Source organism: Aricia agestis, chromosome 7, assembly GCF_905147365.1.
Source record: "Aricia agestis chromosome 7, ilAriAges1.1, whole genome shotgun sequence".
NCBI classification, from domain to species: Eukaryota; Metazoa; Arthropoda; class Insecta; order Lepidoptera; family Lycaenidae; genus Aricia; species Aricia agestis.
The window spans coordinates 19,358,208-19,367,190 of NC_056412.1; positions in this window are offsets into that span (position 1 = coordinate 19,358,208).

Here is an 8,983-nt window from a genome sequence, read left to right on the forward strand (position 1 = left end):
TATTTTTGTTATTTGAAACCAATATTATAAGTTAAAAATTCATGTAAGTCTTAATTTTAACTGTAAAATGTCGTTACTGTAATACTAGCCGATTTTAGTTATCTCAGTTTAAAGCGAAGTACTTCAAAAGTTGAAATTGCTTTCGTAATCGCGTTACAGTTGGAATTAAGAGAATACCGGGCAGCACAGACTTAGAGTTGCACCTGTGAAGTAAGTAAACTTACTTGGTTTCTTATTCGGACAGACGGGTGGGGTCAATTCTCATACTTCGAATATCGATTTCAGGTAGACTCGCGTGGGCCTTACTCCCGAAACTGATATCGATTTCGATTTTCGATTTCAACGGTTTTTGACACTTTAGACATCTAAAAAAAAATCTCCACAGCCGAATATATAACCTCCACCTTTTTGGAAGTCGGTTAAAAATAGAGCTATTTTAGATGTCTAAAGCATGTCTAAAGTGTCAAAAACCGTTGAAATCGAAAATCGAAATCGATATCAGTTTCGGGAGTAAGACACCAGAGATCGATATGACATTCGATAAAAATAATTTTGACAAATCAAGCCGAGAAGATCGATAATAATAGTAGTTTTATAAAATTGTTGTTTACTCTTTTCGATTTCCGTGAACGGTATTTGATTATAATCATTATATTAATAAACAAATAAACAAAATATAAACAAATCTTTATTTCGCTTAAAGAAACTTACACGCTAATCTTACAAAAACTCTGATCTCCACACTAGGATTGCCTGTGTCGTGGAGACCATATTTTTTATTATATGATATTTAAATATATAATGTATTAATCATTAATACATTATATTATATTTTATAAATCGCATATAACACGACGTATCAGTTAAATAGGCACCTCTTTCTAAGAAAACCTTATAAAAAGTAAAAACTGACGTCACGTTAATTTCTGCGTGTAACACATTCGTCGTTAGCGATTGCACATATCCAGTATGACGCGCAGGTTGCATGAAATATTGAAACCGTGTAGTGCAAATGTGCGTAAAATGTCTGAAATTGCCGTCAATACTCGAACGACGCGATTTCGTACAGCTGACGTTATATTACCGGTCACTTTGGCTAATGATAGTCCAATAAATGATAAAACTGCCTTTCCTGACATGTGGAAATGCTTTCCGTATTCCCGGATTGAGGACATAATATGCCGGGGTATGTGGGACTCTCCCGTCGCGGACTATGTCCACTAACACCACTTCCTATGGTGTTGCCACTGTGTATGGTGCTCCACTGCCAGCTTTTGGCAAACTTACGGGAACTGTACCTCTGCCAGCAGTCGTCCGCTTCGTGCAGACCCATCATTGACATTTGCCTAAACGTAGCATAGCGTAGTGCAATGTGATTAACTGACCCTTGAACATAACTACTTACCAACATAAGAGGAGCGTATCATCTTTATTTTATTTTTAACCCCCGACAAAAAAGAGGGGTGTTATTATTGAACTGTTTATTGCACACACAATTTTAATATGAAATATATACAAAAGAAAAACGACACAACAGGTACTGCTTATCTCTAATAGAAATATCTTCCAGCAGTCCTACGGAGAGAAATGTGATGGGAAATACTATGCAGGGCGTGCACAGATAAAAATTATAAAACCTACATAATAATACACATGCAATTAAAAATAATACCTATTATATAACACAAATACATTACATAATTATAATATACAAATTATAACATACGCTATAATATAATATCTTTGTTTTCGAAAATGCCTTGTCAGGCAGTATATCGGCATAATGTATTGTTGAAAACGCTGTAAAATACGCGTATAACACGAACTAGAAGCTAACACGAAATTCGGAGCGTAATATTATAACCAGTAAATTGACAATTTCGGCAGATAACACACGGACCATTAACGGGCTTAGTTCTTTATGTGCCAACTTCACTGTAGTCTGTGGAACACACTAGCGAAGTTCGCGCGGGTTAATTGGCCAACTTGCGCCTAACTTCGCGCCGGAGCCGCCGTAATGAGCAGAATAATGAGGTATTCTAATTTGTATCAACAACTTTTATTTTAACAGCCGCTTGCTAGATAATGAAACTTGATGTTAGAGCATCAAGTTCTGAAATAAGTAGGTATGTCTTAAGTTGTAACTCGCGGATAATGTTCATACGATGTGATTATATTGTATCGATTGTATCGTACAATACATAAAGATTTCAGAACTTTGGATACCTACATTATCACATGATACAAATCACAAGTTATTTAATAGAAATAAATATAATATAATAGTACTCGAGCTATCAGAGAGGGCCACAGGCTCACAGGCCACAGCTTTCAGCTCACAGTGCAGGGTGACCGTTTTGTTGGACCAAGCTGCAATACGCCATTTATTTTTATGTTCAGCCACATACTCGCTGAATAAGCCTTTAGAGTCTCAAACATGTGACGGCTGAACGAGCTTCTACTAGCTAGCTTCCACTGTCTAATGCCTATATAGCACAAGTCACAAGACCGTGTATGTATTCAACATTGATATTACTTATTAGGATGCAAAGCAGGCGTCGCCAGTAACCGTCGCCTCTGTGCTGAATTATAACCAAAATGTTGGCACCGCTCCGCTCTCCAACACCCTGTATAACAATATGTAAGCTATTATAATTATACTGTACATTGAAGCCTAAAGTATTCCAACTGAAAGGATGTTAACAGAAAAAGAAGACTCAGCTATCATCCATTATCCATTCTAATATAATATAATAAAAGCGGAAACGTTGTCACTTACAAACATTGTATGAAAACACTTTCATACAATGTCTCGTAAAAAGACATGGTTTGCTGAGGCAAAATCAGAATTAATTGTTGATAACGTAATTTTATTTCATGGCTCACTTTCTAAACTCGCTCATATGAATAGGTAAGGAAGATTTTTCCCCCTATTTGCTGCCTAAGCATCTATACAATATAAGCTGTGTATCATTTGCCCAAAATATCACTTTTTACAAAGTAATCCGGACGGAAAAAAACAATTTTAGTTCGCTATTATTAGGTCGTGTTTACAAAGGAACACCAGTTATTGATACTGAACTGCTCCAACTTGAATTATTCGTTAACAATGAACACGAATTGGGAAAAATCACGTCCCTGTATTTGTGCTGAGAGAAACCGCCGAATGTATTAACAATATTCTACGGATAATGGAAAATCGTGAAAATCATTTCCACGATCGCCTGCTGCTGAAATGAAAATTAAGTTTAAATGTAAGGTACATATAATATATTATGTACCTTACATACATATTATGTAGATCTACAACCTACATACAGCTTCGATGCCGCGCGCTGAGTCACCGCGCACCGGAGTCGCTGACTAACGCCGATTAGCGCGGGATTTGTGATAACCGACAACAAAGAAACCGCTCGCGGGTTAGGAGTTCTCACAAAGAAACACTGACCGCCCGCGTCATACGCGCCTACCTACATACAACGGTAAAGTGATGAATGGCATACTGGATCGTGGATCATCTTACAAAGTACGGACATATTAGAGGTGCAAGTAACCTATTAAAATATCAAAATAGAGTAAAAAAAAGCCATCAGCTGTGAGTAGATGTGTTATAATAGTACACAAACCATGTGTTTCAATGATACATTTATGCAGTGATAAACTATTTGGCACATAAACACAAATAAATGAATCACAATCTTACAAAAGTGCTTACAAATACGGTATTTCTGAAAAGGATGAAAACTAATTTATTTATGAAATATGACCATACTAGATGTCCCGCGCGGCTTCGCCCGCGTCAAATATTAACATTTTCCCATAAAAAATAGCTCTTATGTGCCAAATATTGCCATAAAGTAGTGCGTAATTTCTAATATTTCCCCGTTTTTCCCACTTTTTCCTGAGTTTCTTCGGTCGCACTAGTCTTAGCGTGATAATATATAGCCTATAGTCTTACTCGGTAAATTAGCTATCTAACTCTGAAATAAATTTCTACATCGGACTACTGGTCCGATAAGTGCGTTCAAGCAAACATACTCTTCAGGCTTATAATTAATATTATAAACCTGAAAAAAATCTATACTTAATAGTATAGATTTTTTTCAATTATCGCTTGACAAACTCGAGTCTCGATCTAAAAGACTATGAAAAGTACCAATGACAGGGTCATTATAGGCTCATAAGTCATAACCATGGGACGATCTATGGTATAATAATATGGTACTGATGATGATGATGATGATGAATGTAATTTGCATAGTAGCATATGCTTTCCGTTCTTAAAACAACGACGAAACTCCCAAACTTGTATCTATAAAGAATCAGGAGTTCTCTCAGCACCTTCCGAACCACGGTATACCAGGTATACCTCGGTGCAAAATCTTACTTGTTGGTAACATATGCTTAGAATACTTCTCACGTAACCGAAGTCACCACATGTTTCCCTATAAATTTTGAGGAGTTCCCTCGATTACTAATCATCCTTCATCAGATCACCATTTTTGTGGATATAATACCAAATTGGGATGATACCCTATATACCAAAAGAAAAATTTTGAAAATCGGTTAACAAACGGCGGAGTAATCGTTGAACATAAGATAACGAACATAACACCTCCCCCATTTTGAAAGTCGGTTAAAATTGTAACCTTTGTGTTATTCTGATATATAAGCTATATTATTGTAAAGTTTCATTAAAATCCGTTCAGTAGTTTTTGCGTGAAAGAGTTACAAACATCCATACATCCACACATCCATACATCCAAATAAACTTTCGCCTTTATAATATTAGTAGGATCTATACATTCATAAGCACCAGATCACAGGTCTAAAAATATTCACATATGATTTTTCCACACGGTAAGTATATTTAGCAGCCATAGGCCATACATAGCTCGCTATTTCCCGGCGTCACGGTGGCGGTCACGCGTGCCGGCTGATCCCGCGCCGCGCCCGCTCGTCGGCCATTGTTAGCGCGTGCTCGAGTACATCCATTATACTGTACTCACTGAGCTTTTTATAAGGTCATTCGTAACATTATCTAGCAAGCGCTAAATTATGATGATTTATACCGAGAAGAGTCCGCGTTAGAGGCAAAATATTAATTCTCCTTGCTAAGTTTTAAAGATTCTCAAACAATAGATGCACTATTTGCTCATCTCCATCGCCGCTAGTACGAATAGCATGTTCACTGGCAGCTGCACTACTGGGTCCGGCCGCTGAAGCTACAATTATTGTAACAATTAGAGGAGCCGGGCACCCGCAGTAATGACAGAGCCGCCGAGTGCCGACGGAGTATTAATAAAACATTTGACGTTACTTCGACTCCGCCCGACCCTGTAATTACAGAACGGCCGACATTTAATATACACAAAGCGGTCAGCTCCGGCTCCGGCTCATTACGACTGAACATTGAGACTGATGTTCGATGGCTTGGGACATTTTTTCATGAATTTTATTGGGTCAATAGAACCTTAACTAAGTATTAAAGCACCACCGAAGACCGTAGTAACCATCGTTATGAAATTAAGGTAAGACGAAATTAATTAAATCAATTAAAAAAGGAATACGAAGCCACATTGAGGTGTATTATTTACGTTAGTGTAGTTAATTACTAAAATAGATTCATATTTGGAGCATATCTTAAATTCTCATTAGGTAAAGCAATTTGTCTAGCGTATAGTTGGTTTTAAAAACTTAAACTGTTATCAACTTTGAACCAAATGTCTATCCAACAAACATCAGCCGCCCGCACCGCTACAGTTAGGACTTCCCCACACGCACTTTGCTCTGTTATTTTTATTCCGGCGGTAATTCCCCGCGATCCCCGCCCGGAGCTCGAATATTGTGTTTTCGCAGGGATTTTTACTCTTTTCACCTTCACTTCATTAGGGCGAGTCAACTTCGTTCGCTCCATGCTTAATTGCGATGTTTTATAACTAAGTTTTTCTTCGACTAATTACGAGAAGCTTGTAGTTTGACGTCGATTTCTTCAGAGGAAATTGTGCCGCTCCGAGACTGCGGGCCGCTTTAAATATACACTGCTTTCATTAAATGTTTCGTATTTGATCGGCACCTCTAAACATTACACATATCGACATCGCGTCGTGTGTCGTCGATGCGAGTACAGGAGTATCTCCGTTGCAAATCTCATCAAACTCCTCCGATACAATCTTTTATAAATCTGCACGGCCGTCCTGGGAAATTAGAAAAATTGTGAGTCCGCCGGTATTCGCCACCCGAATTTCTATTCCCCTTTAAAACGAAACGGAGGGTGCGGACGAGGTGGGTTATGGGTATACTTGGGGACGTCGCTTACTCGTACTTGCTGTCTTGCGTCGTACATTATGACATCCCCTCTGTGTTTCGAGTAATGTTCAATATATTATAATCGTAGACAATCTTATGTTTGTTACCAAGAAAAGTATTGACATAATATATTGTTATATTGAAAATATTTGCGTTTGACAGCCGGACCCTGCGTCTGACTGGTAGCCCGTTACACGCTCCACCACAACCGGTCAGTAGGAGGTATCTAACGATGTATCGTATACAGGAACCGACTTATTACTCACTATTTAGTGTATATTGGTGCTGCACATCCGCCCCATAATGAGGTAGCGGGCGCTAATCACTGTGTGCTCGTCGTGTTTGGAGAACAAACAGCCATTCACGGGAACGATGAATAGTAAGCTTGAAACGTTCAGTTGGCTATGGTAACGTGGTATTTTAATGTCAATATGAGTTATAAGCAGTATAATGAAGGAGTCAGGGTAGCTTGGGACGACGTTGTAGCGCCCGCGCCGCTGTTACTCGTCTGTCGGTGAGAGTACTCGCGTGTAACTCGCGTCTATTTACAGAAGTGTGAATTACCTGTGCTCATCGGTACATTGCCCGCTGCTTTTGGACTATTTCGGGCATCTGAAGCGGGGGCTGCTCAATGTAACAGATCATTATATTTATTGGACTGTATGCGCTATACTCGGCTAACGATATCTTGAAACGCGTGCTTAAATATAACCCATTTTATAGCTGCTCCTCTATGGTTACGTACTGAAACTTCTTTACTAGGTAGTCAGTGTTTTTTATTCTAGGATATTTAAGGTCTCTAATTCTAGGAGTATCAATTACAAATAGCCCAGTATGCAAGTTGCAGCAAAAAAACAGCAATTACACCCCGTTAGACGCGCGCGTTGCCGGGAAATTAAATGCGGCAGAAAAACTACATTCCTGTATTAGTTCTCGGGACAAAAACTAGTTTAGGTTAGATAAAATAACAGAAAAAATGATAAAGGTTTTTTAATCTCTGATAAGCAGATTACGAGTATGACAAGAGATAGAAGTGAAATTCTCAATTTGAGGAGCATTCGAGTGATAATTCATTCTGAAAACAAACGTCAAGTAAAAACTAATCTTAATATAGAGCAATACAAATATAGAAGTAGACAGAAAACACACAAACTGTGGAGTGTGGAGGAGCACTTGACAAACAACAGATGGCGGCTATACTCGGAGACAGAAGATTTCTATACTAGCTATACTCCATACTCAGTATATAGCATCACGTATATTTGACAGAAGAAATCATCATAGAAATAAAGTAACGCCGTTAACAGTACAGGCTAGCTCATTTTGTGGCCACCTTGTATACTATGCCTTGACATGCTACAAAATATACCTAATATCTAAAAAATTATACGTCTACGTTGGACACTTATCAGAATTCTTTTACTTGTATATAAAGTGGACTAAAGGACTTTAAAACTATACAGTGTCATCATTCTTCTTGTGAACATTCAGTTTTGATTGCAGAAAAATCATAACAGTTAATGCGTAATAATTTATATTATTGGTAATATTTGCTGAAGAAACAAATTCCTTCAGAAACAAATCCCAAGGATAGATTTCAGACACGAAAACAACTGTACTGTTATACAGTATCTACCCCTCCTAATACATGGAATAGAATAGTTGTCGTTTGTACGAGGTATAATATTCGCACCGCACTAACTGCTAATGCTTAATTCAACGACTCCTTATAAGTCGGCCGCGGTGGGGGACGCTCGTCGTTCGTGTAATGTCAAAGTGATTTGACCACTGTAATGGGGTTGCGGCGATGTTTTCAGAAATAAGGCTGAGCTTCTTGGACCCAATCGCGCTAATCTGCGGTACGGGCTACGGCTAAATCTATGTTAAAAAGTGTGACGCGTTATGAGCATAATAAGAGAACATAAGATGTTGTTATATCTCATTCTTCCTATATGATATGATAATTATGTTGTCCTTGGCTAAGTATGTCCAATTGTCCACGCTTTAACTTTGGCCTAGAGTCTGGACTAATATGTCAACTCTTTTGCCAAAGTTCCACGAGCAGTTTCCCCCGTGATTGCGAGACTCTTCATCTCGATCGTCTCGGTGGGGCTCTCTCGTTGGAGACTCGTGTGGCGAATACGCGGCTCGTCCTTAAAACAGTAACGTTCGTATTATAAGGCAACAGTCGGGCTGGGCTGGTTATAATGGTTATAGACTTGTCATTACGGCCGCGGGAACTGTGTACGTGCCGCCCGCCGCCCGCCGCCCGCTGGTACAAATTAGCGTTTTATACCGAATGCTGGAACTTCGGATATTTTCTATTATCTAATATCAGGCCGTCTCCGGCTGGCCCGCCGCCAAGTGCACGCATCCCCGTATTAAAATTTTGATATAACCTATGAGTCGTGGAGTCGTCGAGAGATAAGTCGTGGACATGAAACGTTTTCACTCATTACAAAAATGTTTCGTATCATCTCAAATTTTAAAATTTAAGCTAAGTAAGTAAGCTAAGACTTTCAGGGACTCTTTCATTAGATAACAAAGTACGAACTTGTAAAAACTGTTAAATTTATTATTAATGTTACGTTCCCTAGGTTTTCCCTACCGCATGGTAAAGTTCGTAGAGCTCCTCTACCATGCGGTTAAGAATAATGTTATTATACAAGATTAC